Here is a 13,095-nt window from a genome sequence, read left to right on the forward strand (position 1 = left end):
GACAGGAACAAATTCAGAAAGGGTGGGTTTATTTTGGCTCAAAGTGTCAGAGGGATCAGACCTATAATCCATTGATTATAGGTATGTGGTAAGCAGATCCTCACAGCAGTCAGAGTATGTGACAGAGGCTGTATGTCATGATGGACAGGAAATAAATTAGGCAGAAGGAACCCAGGACTGTGTAACTGTCACAGGCATGCCTCCTGTGCCCTGCAATGGTTTGAATGTGTCTTCTGCTGGTTCATGTTTGAATTTTTTGTTTGTTTATTTGGTTGGTTGGTTGGTTGGCTTGTTGTTTTTTTTTTTTAAAGCAACTTTATTAATAAGAAAAACAACGAAATAAACTGGGACCAGAGTACAGTATCAGTCCATCCATGCTTTCAGTGTCCTGGTGGTGATCTTGTCCTTTTCAATTATGTGGACATTGATGCCCATGCCTGATACAGCATCCTGATTCACAGCATTCACCATGGCTTTGGGAATGGTTTCAAACAGATGTTCTGGATCCATGTTGGGCTCCCAGATAGACTCTAATAACGCGGTTAAATAAGGATCAGGATAAACAAAGAGGCCGAATAGATGTTTATTCAGGGAGAAATAACTTACAACCTAGACAGATGAACACCAGGAAATTCAACCCGATCCTCTCCTATCCGAGTCACGCCAGAAAGAGAGCCTTTCCTTGCTCCCCTCCGACCTCCTTCCACAGGTCACTCCACCCATGGCTCCACCCCCAATGGGCGTGGTCAGTGCCACAGACGGACTATCTCACTACACTCTAACATCCCATATATTTGTTTGGAGCAGGTACCAATGACTACAAAGTCATCAGTCACCATAGGGCAGCCAATGAGGTCTGAGAGCAAGGGAGGGTTTAAAGATCTTCGAGTCCAACCCAGTAATGACATGTGTATGTAATAGGGGTCAAACTGTTTCTCACACAAGAGACTGGCCACCATGCTCATTAGTGTGTAAAGCTTGATCTCCTGACCTTCCTTCAGCTCATACAGGTTCAGTTGGAACTTGAGGTGCTAAGCAAATGTCTGGATGTTGGTGGTCAGCCCAGACAGGCTGTCATCCATGGGAAAGATCTGGAAGTCTGTGGTCACCATCGGGGCCTGGATCTCAAAACACCTGTCCACAGCAATGGCTCTTTCCCTTAATGGGCATGACAGCCCCTCCATTACAGAACATGATAGGCATGATTGCACTTTAGTAGGATTCCAATTGTCACTGTAATTCCTGCAAACAGGCTCTGACTTTCTCTCTATGTTTAATTTTTTTAAATGTGAAATATCAATATATGCATATTTCTAGAATTACCATTTCCTTCACCTATGACTTAAAGAGAACCACAGCTCTGATGCTCTCTGGGTTAAGCACACCGAATTTCTCAACCTTGAAGCAGCTGGCATTAGGTTGACTGACTTCATTGTAGGGTTGCCTGCCCTATGCACTGTGGGAGGTTTAGCAGCCTCCTTGGCTTCTTCACTAGATACTGTGGCACCTATGGTGATATATTGTTTATGATCCAATAAAGCAACTGGAGATCAAAATGCAAAATTAGCCACAGTCATGGAGATACATATCTTTAATCCCAGCAGCCATACTGTCAAGCCTTGGAGGCCAGGCAGTGGTGGCTCATACCTTTAATCCCAGGACTCGGAGACAGAGGCAGATGAATCTCTGTTAGCTTACGACCATGCTGAGCTACACAAAATTGATCCAGTCTAAAAGAGAAACAGCTCACACATAGGTAATCTCACCACTTGGGATCACACAACTTTAGTCCCAGCACTAGGGAGGTAGAGACAGGAGGAATATGGCTGGGTGGAGAGAGGAATCTAAGGTGGGAGGAGACAGAAGCTCAGGACATTACAGTCTGAGGCTTGGTGGAAATCGGTACACTATGGGTTGCACTGTGAGGGTCCCTGGAGACAGGGTCACCCATTAGGGTCTGAGGTAAAGGTAAGAGCTACTGGCTTGGCTACTTTATTTCTCTGATCTTTCAGTTTGAACCCCAATATCTGTCACTGGGCTTTTATTTTTCCTGTTACAGGCACCTTGCAAGCTAAGAAAGTAAAAAACAAAAACAATCTTCTGACATTGCTGAATGTCCCCTGGAAGCCAAAACAACCCTGCTGAGAGCAACTTGCTCAATAGCTCAAGTATGAGTTCTTGGGAAATTACTAATCCTGTTCGGTCTTCAGACGCTGGCTTACAAACTGGAGGAAATGTCTTTAGCACATGTCTAAGGGAAGAAAGGGAAAGCAATATTCTTTGGAATGTCTAAGCTCAATGCTCCTGTGACCTTAGAATACATCCCTATGAAACAAGCTACATAAGGGGAGAACCGGATCTCATGCTGTGAAGTAGGTTCCCAATCAATACTGCCTTAATGATGATGAAACACTGCCCATACAGTTCTCCCCATTGGCACTACTAAACCTTTGGTATCTAGCACAGAATAAGTGCTTAATGAATGTTTAACAGTGTTATTTAATGTACTGAGGTCACATTGAAGTGGCCTCTTTTGTTAATTCAAATGCATTTAAGCTAACCAACACTTATCAATCATTTGCGATGACCCAAGCCATGAAGAAACAGATGTGAAAGGCAATAGCAGTAACTCTGCAGAGCATCCTACTATAGTGGCACACACCAGCCCATGTTGCAGGGATTCTGGTCAACTATGAAAGACGCAACAGCCAGGCATCAGAAAAGAAATCTACCTAGCCCTGTCAATCTTTTCCTTGCATTGATCCTAGGAAAAGGCATTTCTCTAGAATCCAATTGCAGTAATGTAAGCAATTATATAAGGTGAAGTCATTCATTTGAGAACTGTTAAGAAATCAATCACATGCTCCCCACCTTCCTAACTGTACAATAAGTAATAGTAGACTCAACTGATGATTTTATCTCAAGCATCAGCTCTGAGACAAACTGGCTTCCAAGAGAACTATGAAGGATTCTCAAGTCACAACCAAGCCCATAGCTGATGTCTGCCATGGCCCAAGCAAGAGGGTAGTGGCTCGTTTCCAGACACAGAGCATAAAGGATTTCACCTTTTCCTGATATGTCAAAGTTACACTATGAATGTGCCCCACCCTCTCAGCTAAATGGTAGCACTACAGTTTTGCTCGTATTGGCAAAATTCTGGTAATCATCCTGGACTTCTTCCTCTCACAATCCTAAAATAGTTCTTCAGCAAATGTTAGTGGCTCTGCCCCAGGTAGACATCCTCCTCCACAAAGATCAGCCCCCTGCAAGTCTCTTCTGGATTTTTTTCCTTCCCAACATAGCTCCCCAATTGTCCCCCAAATTTGTTGGGATCTCAACTGACTCTAGACCTTTTGATTCCAACTGACATACTCCCTGGCCAGACAATCACATTCCCACTCTTTGTCTTCTCCACAAGGCCTTTCCTAAATACAGTCACTGCTTCCCTCCTCCAGACCTTTTCCCTTGACTTGCTAACACTCCACACATTTGTTATTTATTGTTGAGTGGAGACATTTCCCTTATTTGCTACACAAGGGCCATGGTTTCTACCCAGTCCATCCACCAGTGTATCTCTAGCATCTACAGCAGACCAATCATACGGCAGTGGTTCCATAAACATCAAATGAACACGATGGTTAGAGGAACAATAGGGCTGTGCTGGCTACTCTTATGTCAACTTGACACACAAGCTAGAGTTATCTGAAAGGAGGGAACCTCAGTTGAGAAAATACCTCCATAATCCTGGGGGAGGACATTTTCTTAATTAGCGATTGATGGGAGAGAGCCAAGCCCATTGTGGGTAGTGCCCTTCCCTGGGCTCTATAAAAGAGGCTGAACAGGTCATGGGAAGCAAGCCAATAAGTAGTATTTTCCATGGTCTCTGCATTGGCTCCTGCCTCCAGCTTCTGCTTGAGTTACTGTCCTGACTTCCTTCAACAATGAACAGCAAGATGGAAGTGTGAGTCAAATAAACCCTTTCCTCCCCAACTTGCTTTTCGGTCATGGTGTTTCATCTCAGCAACAGATACCCTAAGTAAGGTAAGGATTATAAATCAGTAATATTTAATAAAACTTGGAATCATGGAAGCTTCTTTGTCTCTGCACAAAGTAGCTCACACAGATGTGCTTTGCTCCCTTCACTAAAGTAAGTCTCTCAAGATACACTGTCCAGCGGAGATGTAATCTCAGCAATGGGGAGGCAGAGACAGGAAGATCCCAGGAGCTCACTTGTTAAATCAGTAAGCACCAGGTTCAGTGAAAGACTGTCTCCAAAAACAAGGTGTGGGGAGACAGCCTTGACTGAAAGTAAGAGCATGCTCTGTAGCTACCTGTCTCCTGACAGCCAGCCTGGGCCTTGACAACAGTAGACTTTGACTTAGCCTACTCAACAAAAAGGAAATCATGCCCGGTACTGGAAACCTAGCCAACCACCCAGGACTAGCGAAGTGATGAATCTTGGAGGAGAACCTACAACTCCCACTTCACTAAATCAAAATAATCTCTAATTACATTCTAAATATTTGTCCTTACACCCACAGATAGGTGTTGTTATTACCTCTAATCAAGGAAGCTCCTCTTTGCAACAGATGGAGACCATTACAGAAAATGCCACAACCAATCAAAATGCAGAGTTGTGGGGCCCAGCTGCAACTGATACATCCACAACACAACTCCTGCTCCCCAGGCTCAGGGACCACGGTGGGAGGGGAGGCAGGGCAGAAAGACTGTAGGAGCCAGAGGAACGGAGTTTGTTGTGAGGTTGTCTCCTAGAAATGTCAGAGAACCTGCACCCATTAAGTCCCATCAACATGGCTGCCTAAACATGATCAGATCAAGGACTACACCACTAGACATGCTAATGTGGAAGGTGAAAAGTTCATAAGGCTTCAACTCTAGACAGAAAGCTACAGGAAACTAAGGAATGCAAGGGGTGGAAATAGTCTTCCCCAGGGAAGACCACACCAACTGGTTATCCAATGGCAAATGATCTGCCATGGTAAACGTATATATACATATAATTAACATACAAACTGAGCAAGTGGTATTTGTATATTTAGGAATAAATATGTGGAATATATATATATATATATATATATATATATATATATATATATATATATATTTAAAGAAGCCATGAACTTCCAAAGAAGTTCCAAAGAGGTCCATGGAGAGGATGGAATGAGAAAAGGGAAGGTGGAGAAATGAAAATATCAACAACAACAAAAAGCCTCATTTTCCAAAGGGACTCCATCATTGAGCAGAATAACTTTATTGCCTTGGATCAGGAATAACAGGTAGCAGCAGGGAATAGATACTGTCTTGGATTACTATTGCTATGACAAAGCATCACAAACAAAACAGCATGGAGAGGAAAGGGTTTATATGGCTTAAGCATCCACATCATAGTTCACCAAAGGAAGACAGGACATGAACTGAAACAGGGCAGGATCCTGGAGGCAGGAGGTGATGCAGAAGCCACTGAAGGGTACTGCTTACTGGCTTGCTCAGCCTGCTTTCTTAAGGAAACCAGGACCACCATCCTAGGAATAGTTCCACTCACAATGGGGTGGGTCCTCCCACTCCCCCATCAATCACTAATTAGGAAAATGCACTGCAGGCTTGCCTACAGCCCAACATTATGGAGGCATTTTCTTAATTGTTGTTCCCTCCTCTCAAGTGACGTTAGCTTCTGTCAAGTTGATATAAAAACCATCCAGCACAGAATCTATGAGCCACCAATATGTAACACAGTTCCTATACAATCACAAGGATCCAGAAGGTAACATAGTTCTGAATGGATTTTTTTTTAAATGTATTTGAGTATTATCCAAGTCACAGGCAGAGAGTATTCACAAAGAGTGCTTCTGGGTGTAAGCTCCCATTCAAACCTGATAACTTCCATCACCTTCATCTCCACTTGCTGGTTTCCAGGTGAGATGATAAGATAGGTCCAAACTCTAACATGCAGAGCCATACCTGTGTCTGGAAAGGTAGCTGGAGAACATAAATGGCCTCTGAAGTCAGCATCCAGGCTCATGATCCATGTGTAATTATTAATTTTGATTTCCAAGAATGATTAACTGAGGGAGAAGACCCTCCCTGAGAATGGGTGGCACCTTCTGGGAGACAGCCCAGACATTAAGAGGGTCGAGGGGGGAAGTTCTGCTATGCCTGCCTGCCTGCCTGCCTGCCTGCCTGCCTGCCTGCCTGCCTGCCTGCCTGCCTGCCTGCCTGCCTGCCTGCCTGCCTTTTTTCCATGCTGCTGATGCATCTATTCTGTGTTGCTGATGTGGAAATCTAACTCCACCAGCCTTCCCATGTAGACTAGGGACCATCTCTTCTTCAGGAATCTTCCATGCTTTCAGCATTAGAGTGGAATGACCAAAGCATCCAGCTGTGAAGACAGAGCAGTGTCTTACATTCTCTGGTGTGTAGATGGTTACTGTTGGACTACCCAGCCACTGTTGTGTAAGCCAATCTAATATATCCCTTCATCTAATGTATCATTCTATCCCCTCTACTCCTCTAGAAAATCCTAACTAATATATCATGTGATCCAGCCAAAGTGGGGACGATGACTGTTCCTATGCCATGGGTCTTACACAGGTAGAATGTACAGGCAAGTGTGAAGGACCAAAAATAGTGCTGGGCATGCCATAGCCCTCCAGAAGCCATTGCTAACATGATGGCAATGGCAATGATGATGATCTTGAAAAAGTATATTTCAATAATACATTCCCATTCTAGGACATAGCTTGTCATATGGACATCTGTCGGTCCTGGGAAGTGCTCATAATAATTACATAATAATAACCACAGTGCCACGGGCACCACTGTGTGTCTCTGTACACACCTCATGTGAGATGGATCCATATGAGAAGTTCAAAACTATCCCCACCATAGGAGCAAGCAACAGAATACATCATCTGTCACTCAGACTGGCTTAAGTTCAGACCCCAGCTCCATCACTTACAATGTATGTGGTGTGGACAAATAGCCTTGCCTCATTTGCTGTTCTGTAATTAGAGGTGGTAGTAGTGCTTGAGCTCATTTTGCTATTATAAAAATGAAAAGACACATTTAACTCTTTCCCCTATTGCCAAAGAACTGTTCAGTAAAGAGAGCCATGGCAACTGACCCACACTGGTTCAGGGTGCTGACGGTCCAGAGCGTCAACCTGTTTCTTTGCATATATATATATATATATATATATATATATATATATATATATATATATATGACTTGGTTCATTTCTTTTTTTTTTTTTTTTTCTTTTTTTCTTTTTCTTTTTTTCCCTCGATACAGGGGTTCTCTGTGTAGCTTTTGAGCCTGTCCTGGAACTAGCTCTGTAGACCAGGCTGGCCTTGAATTCACAGAGCTCCACCACTCCACCACCTCTGTCTCCCAAGTGCTAAGATTAAAGGCATGTGCCACTTATGCCTGGTGCTTGGTTCACTTCTTGCAGTGCTGGGGATCAAACCCAATGCCTTGTAAGCACTCTAACACCAAGCAACATCCTCAGTACCACAGGCTTCGAGTCAAAGAACCATAGAGTGTCTGAGTGTGAAGTGTGTGTGTGATCATGTGCCTGAACCTTCTCTTTAAAAAGCAGCAAACTGAAATCTAGAGATGGGAAGTTACTGTCCAGCCAAATCCTGACGGCTACAGGCAGTGGTGGCATTAGAGAGTAAAAAGTCTGTTATGGGGAGATGTTGATAAACACACGTGCAAGCATGAGCCTGAGTTTGACCTCCAGAACATAAGTAAAAAGCCATGCATCATGGCATGCCAGTGATGGACAGACAGAAGAGGGAGACAGCTAGACTCCTGGAGTCCCCTGGACATCTAGTCTAGCCTAGTTTCAGGCCAATTAGAAGCCCAGTCTCAAACAAAAAGTAAGGCTTGGCAGGGTAGATGACTAAATATGTAAATTCCTGCTATACAAGCCCAAGGACCAGTGTTCAATCCCCAGAACATATGGAACAGCAGTAAGCAGGGACCTTTGTTGTAACCACAACACAGGCAGAGAGAAGCAGATCTCTGGATCCAACTGAACAGCCAGTCTAGCTGAACCAGTGAGTTTCCAGATAAAATGACAGACCCTGTCTTAAAAAATAAGGTGAAGAGCAACTGAGGAAGAAACCCAAAACTGACTTCTGGCCCCTATGAGCAAGCAGATGCACACACACATACACACACACACACACACACACACACACACACTAAGAAAAAGCAGAAGGTGCCAGAGAAATGCTATCTGAACTTGTCCTCTGAGCTTTATGTGCATTCTCTCTCTCTCTCTCTCTCTCTCTCTCTCTCTCTCTCTCTCTCTCTCTCTCTCTCTCTCTGTCTGTCTTCCAGGACTGTGGTTCTTTCAGTATCACAGTGCTAACTACTGGGTAGAACTTTTGCTTCACCCCATGTCCTATAGCACATATTGTCAGTGTCCATCCATGACCTCGACATTGACCAATCCACTGTGTACATGTTATCAGTGCCCATCCGTGATTTCAGCATTGACCACTCAGCTGGTGATTTCTGCTTATGGCAGATCATCTCAGAGGTGTGTTCCACCACACCTTTCAAATACTCCCCTTCCCATGTGGCTGAACCCCACATATGCCCAGAGATAGAATACTCACTAACGCTCCCTGTATTGGCTTCTTTCTCCTCCTCCTCCTCCTCCTCTTCCTTCTCTTCTTCTCCTCCTCCCCCTCCTTCTCCTTCTTCTTCTTAAGATTTATTTTTTATGTATACAGTGTTCTACCTGCATGTATTCCCATGCAGAAGAAGAGGGCACCAGATAGGTGGTTGTGAGCCACCATGTGGGTACTAGGAATTGAACTCAGAACCTCTGGAACAGCAGCCAGTGCTCTTAATCTCTGAGCTGTTACATGAATTTTAACAGGTCTTAATAATAAAATCCCAAAGGCAGATAGATACACAGGAAAATACTGAGAGATCAGAGAGACAAAGGAGCAAAACCACAGTCTCCTTACCTACTCAACTTCCCAGGCAAAAAGAGACTGAGCCCCTGTCTTTTTCATCCTCTCTCCACCCAACCATCTCACTTCCTGTCTGCCTGCACAGACCTCTGTACCTCTATGGTTAACTAGTGGCTAGTTAACCACTGATCTTCAGACAAGCTTTATTTGTTAGAGTATAAACAAGATTATCCCTCCTGCCCATTTTTTCTCTACTTACTTCTTCCCCTTACAATTGTTTAACTCATGGTCCACCTCTGTGTAGCATAACCTCAGACTTCCACAAATATGATGAATTGACCAAAGAAGGAAAAGGTTAGTATAAAATCGAACAACTTGACACGAGAGCAGGAATACATGCACATCAGAAAGTTGAAACAGAAGGTACAGGCTAGTAATTGGCAGCTATCCAGCCTAGGTCTGCTCAAGTCCAAAAACACTTGCAAATCTCTAGACAGGACCTTAACTCATCTGTGAGGTCACTGTACCTCTTCTGTGAACATCCCTGTGACCCAAGTCAAAAGCATCTCTCCCTATCAACTGGTACCCACAACCCATAAAATATTGGTTCCTCTCTTCCCTCAAAGTCCCCCCCCCCCCACATTCTTCAAACAGAAGTCGTTAACCTAGAAAACTTGATCACTCATTTACCTTCCCCAACCCATCAGCCAACAAGGAAAATAATGGGATGGGTTCTGACCTAAAACTTTTGAACCAGGCTGATCGCTCAAGACCAAGCAGCTATTCCACAGCTAAGCACGGTAAATAGTCTGTGTCTGTGAGTATGTTTTCTCATTTGTAAAGCTGGGGAGCTGGTAAGCCTGACTGTTCTGTTAGACTATACAGCTATAGAAACAACAGTATGCTGTGTGCTGTTGTTACATTGTGGCCTTCCTCCTGCTCACTGCCATGGCTTCCTGTAGCTCTGTCTTGGTGGCAGGCTCTCTCCAGCTAGGAATTATAGAAGCAAGCCTTCCTCCCTTTTCATCATGAAAGACTAGTTTGGAGTCTGTCTTTGAACCAGTGAGAGAAGAGAATGTACAGTCTTCTAAGAATAGCACACTAATCTTCAGGAGAGCGGCCTTGGGAACAGAATCAAGAGCCACAAAACACACACACACACACACACACAGAGAGAGAGAGAGAGAGAGAGAGAGAGAGAGAGAGAGAGAGAGAGAGAGAGAGCAAAGCTATTGTGATGGATTTTAAAGCCTCCTGGAAAATGATTCATGGGTCTCTGCTTCCAATTTAAATTTCTCTGTCATTTCCTAAAGATCTTAAAGAAATGATGTCATTTGTCCCCAGTTGTTTTGTAATCAGGGCAGGTCAAGCTCCCAATGGATATCCAATGAGAAAGGAACATGATATCAGTTTCAAAATATGACCACCATGAAGCTTAAATTCCTCTGCACTGCACTGAGAAGAGGAAGTCATATTTCATTCTATAGAAGCCTGTCTAGCACAGTGAGTATTGAGTAACGACATTGGCAAGTGATTTCTTAGAGAGTCAGGGTAACTGAGGAGTGAACCAAGGGTCTCACACATGCTAGGCAAATGCTCTACCACAGAAACATACTTCTAATGCTCCTTTTACTTTTTACTTCAAGAGCGAGTCACCAAGTTACCTAGACTGGCCTTGAACTTAGGATTCTTCTCCTGCCAAGTAGCTGGGATTAAAGGCTTTCATCACTGGGCACAGTTTAACAACTTCTAAAGATTGGCTAACTTTTGTAACAAACAGAGCACAAATAGTAAAGCTATTATTTCTTGATTTGTCTAATAGTTATGGGTAGGTAGACACTGACAGTGGACCTACTAGTGCAGTTTGTTGGGGAACAAATTGTTGGAACCATTGCCATCTTCAATATTTGAATTCCAAGGTGGTCTGGATAAGACCCATGCATTGAGGGTTTCATCCCCCCCATGATTTTTTTAGGATGTGTTGGAGCCTTTGAGAGATGCAGTCTCACGAAAGATCTTGTTTAGGTTTTGGGAATAAACTTTCAATGGGGACTGTGGCTCTGATTTCTTCCTCTTTTGCTTCATCTATCTAACATAAGACTAGTGGTAAGATAGATGCTTACATTCCTACTATGGTGGTATGCCTAGCACCTAGCAGCCTTAGGAAAGACAGCCAGTAGGGAGGAAGCTCCAGGTCAATGGCAGCTTGATTTCCCCATGTTCTATGATTAAAATATGTGGTATCTTCAGCAATAGAGTTTCACTGTCTCCCTCACTTGTCTTATTGCTCTAGTTAAGACTTCAAGCATTATGTTAAGCAGTGGGTAAGAGGAACATGGACATCCTTGTTATAGTGCTGATTTTAGCACAAATTCCTTGTCTCCACTTAACAAGGCATTGGCTATGTGCTTGCTGTATATTATGCTGAAATATGTGGCCTATGTGCTCAGATTCTCCAGGGCTTTTGTCATGAAGTGATGTTGGATGTTATCAAAGGCTTTTTCTGAATCTACTGAGGACTATCCCTCAGTCTATTTATATGGTGGATTACGTTTGTTGATTTACATATGTTGAATTAGTCCTGAATCTCTGGAATGAAGCCAATTTGATCATGGTGGATGATCTTTTTAATGTGTTCTTGAATTTGATGCGCAACTATTTCTTTGAAAATTTTCCATCCATATTCATCAGAGTTATTGGCCTATGATATACATATTTGGGCTTCATAAGAAGAATCTGTAAATGTTCCTTCAAACTTTAAACTCAAATGCCTTTAGACATCTCCATATGGATATCCTAAAATGAAAAGCAAAAGCTGTATTTCTTCTTGAGCCTGCTCCATCTCTTGTCTTACTGTACTGGTGAGAAACAGAACTGTTTACTTGCTCTCCTGAAGCTTGAGAAATGAGCATCAGCTCATCATCTCCATCTTCTCCATCTTCCTTTCAAAGGGCCAATTCCATCCAGTGCGTCTCAAAACTATCCCTCCTTGACTCCTAATTTCTACTCTTAGATAATCTCCCATAGTGTGTGTGTGTGTGTGTGTGTGTGTGTGTGTGTGTGCCATGTCATCCATGTGTGTATGCACATCCCCATGAATGCATGTGTGCATCTGTGTGTGTATGCACACACATGCATGCATGCACACACATATATGTGAGGTGTACATACACATATATGTGCAAGTCCAAGACTGACATTCAGTGTCTTTATTGCATTAAGAAAGTTTCTCCCAGAATAGAGAGCTTGCCCTTTCAGCTAGTCTGGCTAGGAAGTTTGCCTTAAAGATTCTTGTGCCTTTGCTGCTCTGGGACCACAGGTGTGTCACTGTGCCCACTGGCATCTTAGAAGCTTCTGGGAAACTGAACTCTGGTCCTAAAACTTTTAAAGCAAGTGATTTAGCTGGTAAGCCCATCTGTCTATCCCCCATATCCTTTTAACAATGGGCTTTGATGATACCCCCTAGTTCTCCCTACCAGTTCCCCTTCACTAACCAATTTTCAGTTAGCAGAGGATCTCTCCAAATTGACTCTCAAAGCAGTACTTCCCTGCTTAAAACAATGTGTGGGCCTCTTTCTTTCAGTAGCAATTCAGCGGTCTAAGATTTTTTTTTAAAGCTGGGTGAGTGAGGGTGCATGAATATATGCCACCTCTTACAGATGCTGTGGAGGTCATAAGAGGGCACTGGCTGCCCTGCAGCTACAGTTACAGACAGTGTGAGCTGCCCAGTGTAAGTGCTGGGACCCTGTGGGTCCTCTGGGAAAGCAGTAAGCTGCTCTCCTCCAGGAGCCACCTCCAGCCCCAACTTGCTGGAGTGAAACATGACATCATCACCAACTCAGGCTCTTTTTCCGTTTTTTATTATCCTTTCCTCTCTCTTCCTCAGGCCTTTGTGTTGACCACAGAAAAACTTAAAAACAATGACTGTATCTAAATATACAACACTTTATGGGGCATGCCTTGAATAGAACTGTTATTTTCCTTGGAGCATCCTTTGATTCTTCTAAGAAACACTTCTTTTCCATGTGCAGGATGCTGCCCCAACTCTGTTGTGAAGTTAGTTGTCCTCTCTCACATTAGTTGTCCCTCTCTATTAAAACCTGGATGGTAGCTATAGAATGGCATGCCTTTCTGTAGTCCCATGAAT

General features: G+C 43.5%; 1 pseudogene; it reads right to left on the bottom strand.

Annotated features, from left to right (window-relative positions):
- Nucleotides 1–363: 363 nt before the first annotated feature.
- Nucleotides 364–1,203, bottom strand: LOC127236020 (proteasome subunit beta type-3-like; annotated as a pseudogene).
- Nucleotides 1,204–13,095: the final 11,892 nt, after the last annotated feature.

The sequence above is a fragment of the Phodopus roborovskii genome, unplaced genomic scaffold, assembly GCF_943737965.1.
Source record: "Phodopus roborovskii unplaced genomic scaffold, PHOROB, whole genome shotgun sequence".
NCBI classification, from domain to species: Eukaryota; Metazoa; Chordata; class Mammalia; order Rodentia; family Cricetidae; genus Phodopus; species Phodopus roborovskii.